The sequence below is a fragment of the Chiloscyllium plagiosum genome, unplaced genomic scaffold (assembly GCF_037043375.1).
Source record: "Chiloscyllium plagiosum isolate Xiang-an unplaced genomic scaffold, Cpla_swu_hap1 HiC_scaffold_6, whole genome shotgun sequence".
Taxonomy (NCBI): domain Eukaryota; kingdom Metazoa; phylum Chordata; class Chondrichthyes; order Orectolobiformes; family Hemiscylliidae; genus Chiloscyllium; species Chiloscyllium plagiosum.
The window spans coordinates 117,028,842-117,042,851 of NW_028270144.1; positions in this window are offsets into that span (position 1 = coordinate 117,028,842).

Here is a 14,010-nt window from a genome sequence, read left to right on the forward strand (position 1 = left end):
TGATGTTTCGGGCAAAAGCCCTTCTTCAGACTTTTGCCTGAAACGTCAATTTTCCTGCTCCTTGGATGCTGCCTGACGTGCTATGCTTTTCCAGCACCACTCTAATCTAAACTCTGATCTCCAGCATCTGCAGTCCTCACTTTCACCGAGTTTGGGATTATGGTCAGTATAGACTGATTGGATTGAAGGGTCTGCTGAATGACTGTATGAGCTCTGGAACTAGTAGCACTTGAACCCAAGTTTTCTGGTTCAGAAGTAGGGACACTACTGCTGTGCCACATGCACCCTGACGACAGCATTTTCAGAACACAACCACCAAACAAGTAATTAATTAGCTCAAATTAACGTAGAATTTAGCAGTATGAATGTGGAACATTTGGCAAAGGCAAGCCTGTAAACAGTCTTATAAAGAACCCCAAACTCCAGGGAAAAGACACTTGCCAGTCACCTGATTTATACTCTCATGATTTTATGTACCTCTATAAGGTCACCCATCAACTCCTACACTCCAGTGTAAAAAGCCTCATGACTGATCTGATAATCCTCAATTCCACTTTTCTGTCCTTTCCTCCATAAACTTTGATTCCTTTACTAAAAACATGTCTCTCTTTGCCTTCAATATACTTGTTGATCTAACTCTAACTCTTGATCATCTTACTGAATAAAAATCTATTTTAGCCTTAGCTATACTTAATGACCCAGCCTCAACGGCCCTTTATAGTAAAAATATTCCACAGAGTAATTAAGGTGTGGGAGAAAAAAATTCCTCCTCATCTCTGCCTTAATGGGAGCCCCCTTGCACTGACATTATGATTAGATTAGATTACTTTACAGTGTGGAAACAGGCCCTTCGGCCCAACAAGTCCACACCGACCCGCCGAAGCACAACCGACCCATAACCCTACATTTACCCCTTATCTAACACTACGGACAATTTAGCATGGCCAATTCACCTGACCTGCACATCTTTGGACTGTGGGAGGAAACCGGAGCACCCGGAGGAAACCCACGCAGACACGGGGCGAATGTGCAAACTCCACACAGTCAGTCGCCTGAGGCTGGAATTGAACCCGGGTCTCTGGCGCTGTGAGGCAGCAGTGCTAACCACTGTGCCACCGTGCCACCCATTCTGATCCTAGACACTCCCATAAAGGGAAATAATTCTCCTCATCTATCCTGTACCTACAGTGTTTCAATAATGTCACCTTGCACTCTCCTAAACTCTAAAAAGTACAAGCCTAACAAATTCACCCTCTCCTCATAAGGCAATCCCTTCATACTCAGGATCAATCCTAATGAACATTCTCTGGACTGCCTCCATTGCCAGTATGGTATGTCCCTGTCATACAAATGAATTATTTGCAAGTTATTAATATATAATTGTGACCTCAGTGCTGATCACTGTGGAAATTCACTGGTTACAAGTTGCCAGTGCAAAATATCTCAATATCCTTACATCCTTAAAAATATCACAATTTTCCACTTTCTATTAGTTAGTCAAACCTTTATCCAAGCTAATACATCATGTCCAACACCATAGGCTCCTATGTTATGAAGTCACCTAATATGTGATACCTTATCGAGCTGAAGGTTCCATCTTGTGCACCAACCCATTTAGTAGGGCATTCTGGACCAGCAGCACAAAGCAGTGTACCAATTTCCCCCTCACTGACATGTTGAGGGCAAAATGGAACCATGCAGCACTGCTCCAGACTGAATCCCTCATCTGGGAGCAAGGTAAGGCTTGCATTTACTGTCCATCTCTTGAGGTGGTATTAACCCTCTTCTTGTACTGGTTAAGACCTCCATAGGGAAGGAGTTCCCAAGTTGCTGCCAGGGAGTAGTTCCAGGATTCTCATCTGGCGACAATAAAAAGACAACTTTTCAAAGATGTGAGGGGTTGTAGCTCGAAGAGGACACGTTGACAGTCCCACAGTATTGGTAGCCTTGGTTCACTGCAAAGTAGAGTCTGCAATAGAGTGAGATCTTAATAAACTGACCTTCTTAATTTCTGCCAGTCATATTGTGACTTGCACAACATGCAACTGCAGGGCATGTCAGTGATAGAGAGGGTCTAGAGTCACAGGAAGGTGTCTGCTTTATCCTGGAGGTTAAAATAAAACAAAGAACTGCAAATGCTGGCGATCTGAAAAAAAGACAGCAAGTGCTGGAGAAACTTAGCAGGTGACATAAGTAGGCTGGGGCTATTCATTAGAATTTAGAAAAATGAGGAGGGAATCTTAAGGAAGTGTATAAAATTATGAAGGAAACAGATAACATAGAAGCAGAGAGGCGAGTGAAACTAGAACTAGAGAGCATAGCAAAGCAGATTTAGGCCTGAGTTAAGGAGGAACTTCCTCTCCCAAAGGGTTGTGAATCTGTGGAATTCCCTGCCCAGTGAAGCAGTTGAGGCTACCTCATTGAAGACAAGAGTAAAGGAATTCCTGGTAAGGGTTACGGTGAGTGGGCGGGTAAGCGGAGCTGAGTCCATGAAAAGATCAACCATGTTCTTAGTGAATGGTGGAGCAGGCTCAAAGGGTCAGATGACCTACCCCTCCTATTATTGATGTTCGTTTGCTTTCTCTGTGGGGAGGAAGCAGGATTAACATTTCAAGTCCGGTGAGTTCTGATGAATGTCACTGGATTCGAAATGTTAACTCTTCTTTCTTCTTACAGAGGCTGCCAGACCTCCTGAGTTTTGCCAGCAATTTCTGTTTGTATTATCCGAGAGGTTGTTGAGCTTTTTGAATATTCTAGAAGGTTCCTCCATCCCTGAATCAGACAGTGTAGAGCATTTGGGCCACACTCCTTCCTTGTGCCTAATAGATGGAGGAAGTCAGTAAGTGAGTGACTTGCTGTTGAATTCCCAGACTCTGACCTGCTCTTGTAGGTACACTCAAGATATGGTCCAGGTTAGCTCCTGGTCACTGGGTGGCTCATCCTAAATTTAATACAGAGAAATGTGAGGAGGGGTGATATATATTAATTGGTAGAATGTTAAATGAGGCTGCAGGAACATTGATCTGGAGATCCATTTACTCAAATCTTTGAAGGTGGTGGAACAAATTAGAGATGGTTTTGCATTTATGCAGGGTCCGAGCCTTTAGAAAGACACAACATACACAAGGAGGTTTTGGTAAACCTGTACAAGTCACTGCTTAGACCTTGACTAGAGAGGTCTAAGCAGCATGTTAATACTCAGCGTTTTAATACTCCATGTGAGTATTAATCCTAACTCAGAGCTGAAGTTTTAGAAAGGGTGTCAGAGGGTTGTTAATCAAAATTCACATAATTGACAAAACCATCAGGGGAAAAGATGTTATACAAAAGGCTGTCATGATCTGAAATGCACAACTGGAAAGGGTTTGGCAGCAATTTCACTGGAAACTTGCAAGACGAAATTAGATACATCCTTGAAAAGGAAAAAAACATGTAGGACAGTGAGAGGAAAATGGAGTCATTCTTCAAAGCGTTGAACGTAGAGGTTCTTTCGAGTGCAGACTGTACCCTAATCAGACCAGAGCCACTAGCATCATGAATGCTGGCCTCCAGTCAAATCAATTCACTCTCTGTGCTATAAGTAACAGCTATCAAGAATTTTCACAAATACATTAAGGACAAAAGGGTAACTAGGGAGAGAATAGGGCCCCTCAAAAATCAGTAAGGCGGCCTTTGTGTGGAGCTGCACAAGAGATACTACACAAATATTTTGCATCAGTATTTACTGTGGAACAGGAGATGGAAGATATAGACTGTAGGGAAATAGATGGTGACATCTTGCAAAATGTCCATATTACAGAAGAGGAAGTACTGGATGTCTTGAAACACATAAAAGTGGATAAATCCCCAGGACCTGATTAGGTGTACCTGAGAACTCTGTGGGAAGCTAGAGAAGTGATTGCTGGGCCTCCTGCTGAGATATTTGTATCATCGATAGTCACAGGTGAGGTGTCGGAAGACTGGAGGTTGGCAAACGTGGTGTCACTGTTTAAGAAGGGTGGTAAGGACAAGCCAGGGAACTATAGACCGGTGAGCCTGACATCGGTGGTGGGCAAGTTGTTGGAGGGAATCCTAAGGTACAGGATGTATATCTATTTGGAAAGGCAAGGACTGATTAGGGATAGTCAACAGGGCTTTGTGTGTGGGAAATCATGTCTCACAAACTTGATTGAGTTTTTTGAAGAAGTAACAAAGAAGATTGATGAAGGCAGAGCAGTAAATGTGATCTATATGGACTTCAGTAAGGCATTCGACAAGGTTCCTCATGGGAGGTTAGATCTCACGGAATACAGGGAGAACTAGCCGTTTGGATACAGAACTGGCTCAAAGGTAGAAGACAGAGGGTGGTGGTGGAGAGTTGCTTTTCAGACTGGAGGCCTGTGACCAGTGGAGTGCCACAAGGATCGGTTGCTGGGTCCTCTACTTTTTGTCATTTACATAAATGATTTGGATGCGAGCAGAAGAGGTACAGTTAGTAAGTTTGCAGATGACACCAAAATTGGAGGTGTAGTGGACAGCGAAGAGGGTTACCTCAGATTACAACAGGATCTGGACCAGATGGGCCAATGGGCTGAGAAGTGGCAGATGGAGTTTAATTCAGATAAATGCAAGGTGCTACATTTTGGGAAAGCAAATCTTAGCAGGACTTATACACTTAATGGTAAGGTCCTAGGGAATGTTGCTGAACAAAGAGACCTTGGAGTGCAGGTTCATAGCTCCTTGAAAGTGGAGTCGCAGGTAGATAGGATAGTGAAGAAGGCATTTGCTATGCTTTCCTTTATTGGTCAGAGTATTGAGTACAGGAGTTGGGAGGTCATGTTGCAGCTGTACAGGACATTGGTTAGGCCACTGTTGGAATATTGCGTGCAATTCTGGTCTCCTTCCTCTCGGAAAGATGTTGTGAAACTTGAAAGGGTTCAGAGAAGATTTACAAGGATGTTGGCAGGGTTGGAAGACTTGAGCTATCGGGAGAGGCTGAACTGACTGGGTCTGTTTTCCCTGGAGCGTCGGAGGCTGAGGGGTGACCTTATAGAGGTTTACAAAATTATGAGGGGCATTGATCAGGTAAATAGGCAAAGTCTTTTCCCTGGGGTCGGCGAGTCCAGAACTAGAGGGCACAGGTTTAGGATGAGAGGGGAAAGATATAAAAGAGACCTATGGGGCACCTTTTTTACACAGAGGGTGGTACATGTATGGAATGAGCTGCCAGAGGAAGTGGTGGAGGCTGGTACAATTGCAACATTTAAGAGGCATTTGGATGGATATATGAATAGGAAGGGTTTGGAGGGATATGGGCTGGGTGTTGGCAGGTGGGACTAGATTGGGTTGGGATATCTGGTCGGCATGGACGAGTTGGACCAAAAGGTCTGTTTCTATGCTGTACATCTCTATGACTCTATAAATATTGCTGGATGTGATTCTGCGATTGAGCAGCACTTTCTGAATTATCCTGACAGCACTGACTGCAATACTAACAGCTGGTATAAGATCATCAGTTGAGCTCATGATGTGGCTCATTTATGCTTGCTGGAAGTGGCATATGTTGGACCAGATTTTCTGATTGTGTATTGAAAGCAGCTGAAACATGCAAAAGGTATAAAAAGATGTGAACTTATCTTTTCATAAGAATGCAGGAACAGAAGTCGGCCATTCAGTCCCTCAAGCGTGTACAACCATCCAGTGAAACCATTGCTAATCTGTGGTCTAACTCCAAAAGCCCACCTTTGGCCCTTATCCCTTGGTACCTTAGCTATCTGAGATTTAAAAATAGCAAACGATCAAGAAGCAACTGCCATTTGTGGAGGATAGTTCCAAACATCTACCATACCTTATGCATGGAAATGTTTCCTAACTATTCTCCTGAATGCCCTGGCCCTAATTATGCTATGGCCTCAAGTTCTAGAATCCCCAACCAGTGGAAATAGTTTATTGAGTCGATCTTTTCCAGTTAATATTCTTGGATTTCAAAATTCAATTTAAATTCTTCTAAATTCAAGAGAAAACAGTCCTAATTTCTATAATCTCCCCTGATAACTTAACCCCTGAAGTCCAGTTATCATTCTTGTAAACCTACATTGTATTCCCTCCAAGGCCAATATACCCTTCCTAAAATGTGGTGTCCAGATCTGCTCATAGTACTCCAAGTGAGGTCTAACCAGCATTTTGCATAGCTGCAGCATAGCTTCTGCAATCATATACTCCAGTTTCATTGGATTTCCAGCTTGGATTCCCTCCAGACTGGTCCCAGGAAGTGTTGTCATGGCTGCAACTGACGCCTTTCTTTATTGTGTCCAAGGAGAGGGCCATGCCAATAGATGGCATCACTGCTGGGGGGAAACGCCCCTTGAGGGCAGCATTTCATTCCCGAAGAACTGTATTGAAGTATCTGCAGCAATTCATCTCAGGTTTGATTTGATTTATAATTGTCCCATGTACCACGATACTGTGAAAGGCATTGTTTTGCGTGCTATTCAGACAAATCATACCTTACATAAACATATCAGGGTAATAGAGCGGAATGCAGAATATTGTGTTGCAGCTACAGAGAAGGTGCAGGTAAAGATCAACTTTAATACATGAGATGTTTGTTCACAAGTCTGATAAAAGCGAGGAAGGAGCTGTTCCTAAATCTGTTGGTACATGTTTTCAGACTTTTGTACATTCTGCCCAATGGAAGAGAGTGGAAGATAGGATAACCAGGTGGGAGGGGACTTTCATTATGCTGCTTTCCTGGGGTAGCAGGAAGTGTAGACAGAGTCAATGGATGGAAGGCTGGACTGGCTGCCACAGCTAGGTCAATGATACCATTTTCTTTTTAATTCAGAGGATTCCAGTTCAATTGTACATCTTGCATTTGTACTTCTTGCATGGATTAATTTTCACTTCATACCTTCCTTTGGTCAAAGCTTCCACTCAGTGCCCACGAATGCTATTTGATCGGTGGGGAATGGTCTCCACTTAAGAGCTGACTGGATAGGAAGAATTTGTGCAGTGCTTGCTTGACTTAGAGATTCACTCTGTGACCCCCTAGAGGTGGTGCCTTCATGTTTGCACCATTCGTATTGGTGACCAACGAGATCGGACTTTAGTTCCATACTCTGACCGACACTGCAGGAACCTTGGCTGACAATGCACCTTTTGTGGAGTGGACGTCCCAACAGACTAAAAAGTGTTGTGGATGAAACAGGGCTGAGCATGTCACGGCAAAATGATTTGCACATACAGTGGAGGAGTGCAGGCAGAGCTCAGGGGACATACCTGCCTCTGACAATGGCACAGCCAATGGTTTCCTGATGGTAGATTTGTCTCTGATTCAGGAGGGTGCAGCACCTGATGATGAAATCGCTGCAGTAGAAGGCCCACTTACACCAAAGGTAAGTGACAGGCTGTGGCCTTGTCAGCACAAGATCAGCTATCCCCTGTGTGTTCAGGATGATGTAGGGCTATTTTGCCGAATGCATCACATTTCAATGACGAGGAGAAAGCTGGAGACCATTCGTCCCTGTTCCTTCAGCCAGCAGTCCACCCAGAACCTACAGCACTACAGAGTTACAGGCAGTTTCGGCAGTAGCACTTTGATTCCCACATGCAGCCGAATCAGTTTCAGGTACAGTTTCTGTGGTGGGTCCAGGCTAGGAGTGCTGCAGCTGATCAAGAATAACCCTTGATAGTCTCTGACCAGACGCAGCCCAGAGACATCGGACCCAAGCTTGCATTCAGGACTGAGGAGGTCCCTTCACAAGAAAGTGGATGGCAAACCCAGAGGATCAAGGATCCATAGCAATAATAAAATTCCACCTTAAGGTGCGGCTGCAACACATCCCTTGCTCAGCTATCGCCTATTTCCATGTCTTTGTCTTTATGTTGAAACCCACTTTTTACTACATATTTAATATTGCACTTTTCACATTCCACTGATAATTAAAAACTCAGCAATAACATAGCAATCACTGGGCTACTCAAGACGTTTATGACTTTATGGGATTAAAAGAAGAATGTTACAATGGGGGAGGTGATGGCCCAGTGCTATTATTGGTGGCCTGTTAATCCAGAGACCCAGATAATGCTTTAATGGGTTTGATTCCCACCACGACAGATGGTGGAGTTTGAATTCAATTAATATCTGGAATTAAGAGTCTAATGATGACCATGAAGATATTGTCAATCAGAAAAACCTATCTGTTTGCTAATGTCCTGGTCTGACTGACATGTGACTCGAGACCCACAGCAATGTGGTTGATTCTTAACTGTCCTCAGGGCAATTAGGGATGTGCAATAAATTCAAAGTATGTGAGAAGATTTGTAGCTTGGGTGCTCTGTTCGCCGAGCTGGGAATTTGTGTTGCAGATGTTTCGTCCCCTGTCTAGGTGACATCCTCAGTGCTTGGGAGCCTCCTGTGAAGCGCTTCTGTGATCTTTCCTCCGGCATTTGTAGTGGTTTGAATCTGCCACTTCCGGTTGTCAGTTCCAGCTGTCCGCTGCAGTGGCCGGTATATTGGGTCCAAGTCAATGTGCTTATTGATTGAATCTGTGGATGAATGCCATGCCTCTAGGAATTCCCTGGATGTTCTCTGTTTGGCTTGTCCTATAATATTTATTCATAATCATTAAAAACACAGAAATAGAGAACACACACCGGATCATCAACACCACACTCACAGGAATCCGATTCACGAGAGAGGAAGAAAAGGACAACCAACTCCCATTCCTAGAGGTGATGGTACAGAGAACGCCTAACGGAGAATTCACCACAAAGGTATACAGGAAAGCCACACACACAGACCAAGTCCTAAACTATGAAAGCAACCACCCCAACACACACAAAAGAAGTTGCATCAGGACACTATTCAGAAGGGCCACAACACACTGCAGTACACCAGAACTGCAAAAAGAGGAAGAAGAACACCTATACAAGGTATTCGCCAAAAACGGATACCAGCGCAATTTCATCAACAGATGCCTAAGAGAAAGACAATGGAACGAGGACATGCCACAACCTAATGGACTAGCCACACTACCATATATCAAGAGCATTTCCGAACTGACAGCCAGGCTACTGCGACCACTAGGACTCATAACAGCACACAAACCAACAGCAACTCTCAGACAACAACTCACCAGAACGAAGGATCCAATGCCCAGCATGAGCAAAACTAATGTAGTGTACAAAATCCCATGCAAGGGCTGCACAAAACACTACATAGGACAAACAGGAAGACAGCTAACGATCCGTATCCATGAACACCAACTAGCCACGAAACGACACAACCAGCTATCCTTGGTAGCCACACACGCAGATGACAAGCGACATGAATTCGACTGGGACAACACTACTATTATAGGACAAGCCAAACAGAGAACAGCCAGGGAATTCCTAGAGGCATGGCACTCATCCACAGATTCAATCAATAAGCACAACGACCTGGACCCAATATACCGGCCACTGCAGCGGACAGCTGGAACTGACAACCGGAAGCGGCAGGTACAAATCACTATAATTACCGGAGGAAACATCACAGAAGCGCTTCACAGGAGGCTCCCATGCACTGAGGATGTCACCTAGACAGGGGACGAAACGTCTGCAACACAAATTCCCAGCTCGGCGACCAGAACCACAACAATGTGCAATAAATGTTAACCTAGTCAGCAGCACCGTCATCCCATGAATGAATAACAAAAAACAGGTTGTGAAGAACAGCAGCAAATCTAAGGATTGAGAGTGTTTTAGTAGACGGCAAAGGACCACCAGAAGGTTGATACAAAGGGCAAAATTAGAATGTGAGAGTAAACTAGCCAGGATTATAAAAACAGGTTGTAAGAGCTTTTCAAAGGCTTGAAAAAGAGAGTAACTCTTGGTTCCTTAGAAGCAGAGACAGAAAAGATTATTCTGAGGCATGAGGAAATGGTGGAGACATTGAACAAAATATTTTATGCCTGTCTTCACAGTAGAAGACACAAATTGCTTACAAGAAATAAAGGGATCCTAGGGGTTAATGTGAATGTACAAGTTAAGGTATTTATAGCCAGTAGAGATGGGCACTGGAGAAATGCAAGACTGTAAAATCCAACAATCCCCTGATGGCCTATATCCAAGAGATGTATGACGTGGAGGTGTCGGTGTTAGACTGGGGTGGATAAGGTCAGAAGTCACGCAACACCAGGTTATAGTCCAATAGGTTTATTTGAAATCACAAGGTTTTGGAGTGCTGCTCCTTTATCAGGTGAAGTCTTCATGACTCCGAAAGTTTGTGATTTCAAATAAACCTGTTGGACTATTATCTGATGTTGTGTGACCTCCGACCAAGGGATCTAAAAGAGACATTTGCAAAGCTAATATGTGCACTGATTACTATTTTCCAAAATTACCGAGATTTTGGAATGGTACCTGCAAAATAGGAAGTACAGAACAGAAAGCTTGACATCAGTCATAGTCATAGAGCTGTACAGCACAGAAACAGATCAAACTTGTCCCTGCTGACCAGATATCCTAAATTAATCTAGTCCCACTTTCCAGCACTTGGCCCATTATCCCACTAAACCCTTCCTATTCATGTACCATCCAGGTGCCTTTTAAATGTTGGGTAATTGTACCAGCCTCCACCACCACCTCTGCGTAAACAAAATGCCACTTAGGTCCCTTTTATATCTTGCCCTCTCACCCTAAACCTGTACCCTTTAGTTTTGGACTCCCCTACCCAGGGAAAAAGATTTTGGCTTTTCACCCTATCCATGCCTCTTATGATTTTATAAACCTCTGTAGGGTGACCCCTCAGCCTCTGACACTCCGGGTAAAATAGCCCCAGCCTATTCAACCTCTCTCTATAGCTCAAAACCTCCAATTCTGGCAACATCCTTGGATATCATGTAAGCTTAGTCTTATTCCAAGAACCAGAGATTTGGTAAGTAGACACATTTCAGGCAAGTGTAAAAGTAATGGGATCATCACAGTTTGAAATTTCAAATTTCCCAACAATAACAGTCATTGGCAAAATGGTGGAATCGATTATTAAGGATGTCTAATCTACTTAGAACAGTGTGGCATTCTATAGCTCTTGTTGGGCAGTGGTATTGTTCCCACCCTCAAGCCAAGAGGTATAGATTCCAATCCCACTTACCCCAGAAGTGTGCAATAACATCTCTGAATAGTCTTGATTAGAAATATCTCGAAAAGTGCAGCACAATTAGAAGATATTAACAGCATTTGATAAAAGTGAAATCATGTTCAACAATTTTATCAGCCTTTATTGAGGAGTGTTTTAATTAAGGCAGGTAAATTGGATTGAGGAAACATCAAACACCCGAATTTTCAAAAGGCATTGGTGAGACCTCATCTGGAATACTATGTAGAGTTTTACTTTCCATATTTAAAGAAGGATACATGTGTGTTGAGCCATTAGAGTGCAAGTTCACTTGATTGATTCCCAGGATGAGAGGGTTGAACTGTGATGAGACTATGAATAATTTGAGTCCATAATCTCTGGTGTTTAGAAGAAAGAGAGCTCTCAATGAAACATAGAAGACTCTTAAGGGACTTGACAAGGCAGGCATTGAAGGATTGCTTTTGTTGGATAGCAAAACGAACACTTGGGAGCACATTTCCAACATAGGGTGGCAATCATTTACAGCTGAAATGAGAATCGATTTCTTCACTCAGAGTTGAGATGTGTTCTGAATTCTCTATTCCAGAGGGCGCTATCTTGCTATTACATTGCCCAGAATTTCAAACTTGGAACCATATATCCATAGAAACATTTGTGTTGCCCATTGGTGAGAAAAGAAAACTGTGTGGAGTAAGTGGAGCCCTGTTTTAATATTATTTAAAGGGTCAGGCACTCTTTTGAAGATAGGATAATCATTTAGGTTTTACTTTGTTGGAAAGTGTCTCAAAATACTCAGGAATTATTTTCTAGGTGGTTTGGTAATTTCTTGAGTTTGCCAGGGAGTGTTCCTGTATTCACAAAGAGGCCAGAGAATAGGTGACTTGTTACTGCAACAGGTAAGGGGGCAACAGCAGCAAAGCCTCAAGGATCTGTGTCACTTCAGGACAATGGACCATTAAGGATGGAGGGGGCATGTCAGGTAGTTCTGCCAGCTTTTAACTCTCTTAAAGGCACAGTGCACCCACATCTTCATAACACAAAGATAATAACAAAGGAAAAGCGAACCTATTTAAACATCCTTGTGATTATCATCTGGGGTGCACTCAACAGTGTCCTGGCAATTGGATGTCAAGTCATGGAGATTCCAGAGCAATTCCAAAAGTTTGGAAACCTACATAGTAGATTCCTGAACTATAGGCAATAGTGCCCTGCCCTGAGATATTTCCAATGATATAAAGTAATTCAGGTTAATATACTTTGAGACTACAAATGTCTGATAAATTCAGCCTGAAGGAACTACAGAGGCACCCACTGCTCGGCCTCCCATTATCAGTGTTGATATCATGTAGCCATGATTTGGAGGTGCCAGTGTTAGATAGAGGTGGACAAAGTTAAAAATCCTAAAACACCAGGTTATAGTCCAATAGGCTTATTTGGAGGTACAAGCTTTCAGAGCACTGCTCCTTCATCAGGTAACTAGTCAGGCAGGGTCAAAAGACACAGAATTTGTAGTAAAACATCAAAGTGTCATATAACTGATGTGATGTATTGAATAAACCTAGATTGCTGTTAAGTCTTTAATCACTTAGAATGGGTTGCAGGTTTCGATTCATTAGTATATAAATCCCAGAACCTCTTTCAAGTCACATTCCCAAGATAACTTCAGATTTTGTAAAAAAAAAGGTGACAACACAGCTCAGACAATGCATTAAAGGTATGAGGTTAGAGTCTGTCTGTAGCCCAACCTTGAGTCAGATTGATTTTGTTTCCAAAGTCAGAATTGATAAAATGTCACACAGACTGACTGCCTACAGATTGTGCGTTTTTTGAACAAAATAGAATTTATCTGCAAATACAAATCCGCAAATGCAAATTCAGCCCAAAGACTGAGATATGTGTGTGTGTGTGTGTGTGTGTGTGTGTGTACAGTGTAGTGGGGTCACCTGTAGTGTGACATGAACCTAAGGTCCCCATTGAGGCCATCCTCATGGGTACCGAACTTGGCTATCAGCCTCTACTCAGCGACTCTGTGTTGTTGTCTATCCCATTCTAAGTGATTAAAGACTTAACAGCAATCTAGGTTTGTTCAGTACATCGCATCAGTTATATGACACTTTGATCTTTTACTGTAAATTCTGTGTCCTATGATCCTGCTCCACTAGTTACCTGATGAAGAAGCAGCACTCCGAAAGCTTGTACTTCCAAATAAACCTGTTGGACTATAACCTGGTGTTTTGGGATTTTGAACTTTGTCCACCCCAGTCCAACACCGGCACCTCCACATCATGGTATTTACAAATGATATTGTTACCTGACTTTTCAATTAGTGATTATATAATAAAAGCCACTCTGGGATGGCATGGTGGCTCAGCGGTTAGCATCGCCACTTCACCGTGCTGGGTACCCAGGTTTGATTCCAACCTCAGGTGACCCTGTGGAGTTTTACGCATTCTCCCTGTGTCTTTGTGAGTGTCCTCTGGATGCTCCTGGTTTCCTCCCACAGTCCAAAGATGTGTGGAGTAGGTTGATGGGTCATGCTAAATTATCCATAATGTTCATGAGCGTGCAGACTAGGTGGGTTAGCCATGGAAAATGCAGGTGGGTCTGGGTGGGATGTCCTTCAGAGGGTTGGTGTGGACTTGATGGGCCAAATGGCCTGCTTCCGCACGTTAGGGATTCTAAGACAACAGATGTGAAGTTCTTAAGTGGTCCATGCAACATATTAACTGCCGTTAGGACAATGTGTGTATAAAACAGGAAACTCCATTTTCTGTTCATGCTATTTATAGCTCAGATGCCAGGCCAATTCCCCTTTTTATCCCGAATTGAAATACACCAACCCTCTGAGGTCATTGCTCTTCACCACATCTGGCCTCCCTGGGGTTCACACTCATTTGGATTTATTCGAAATG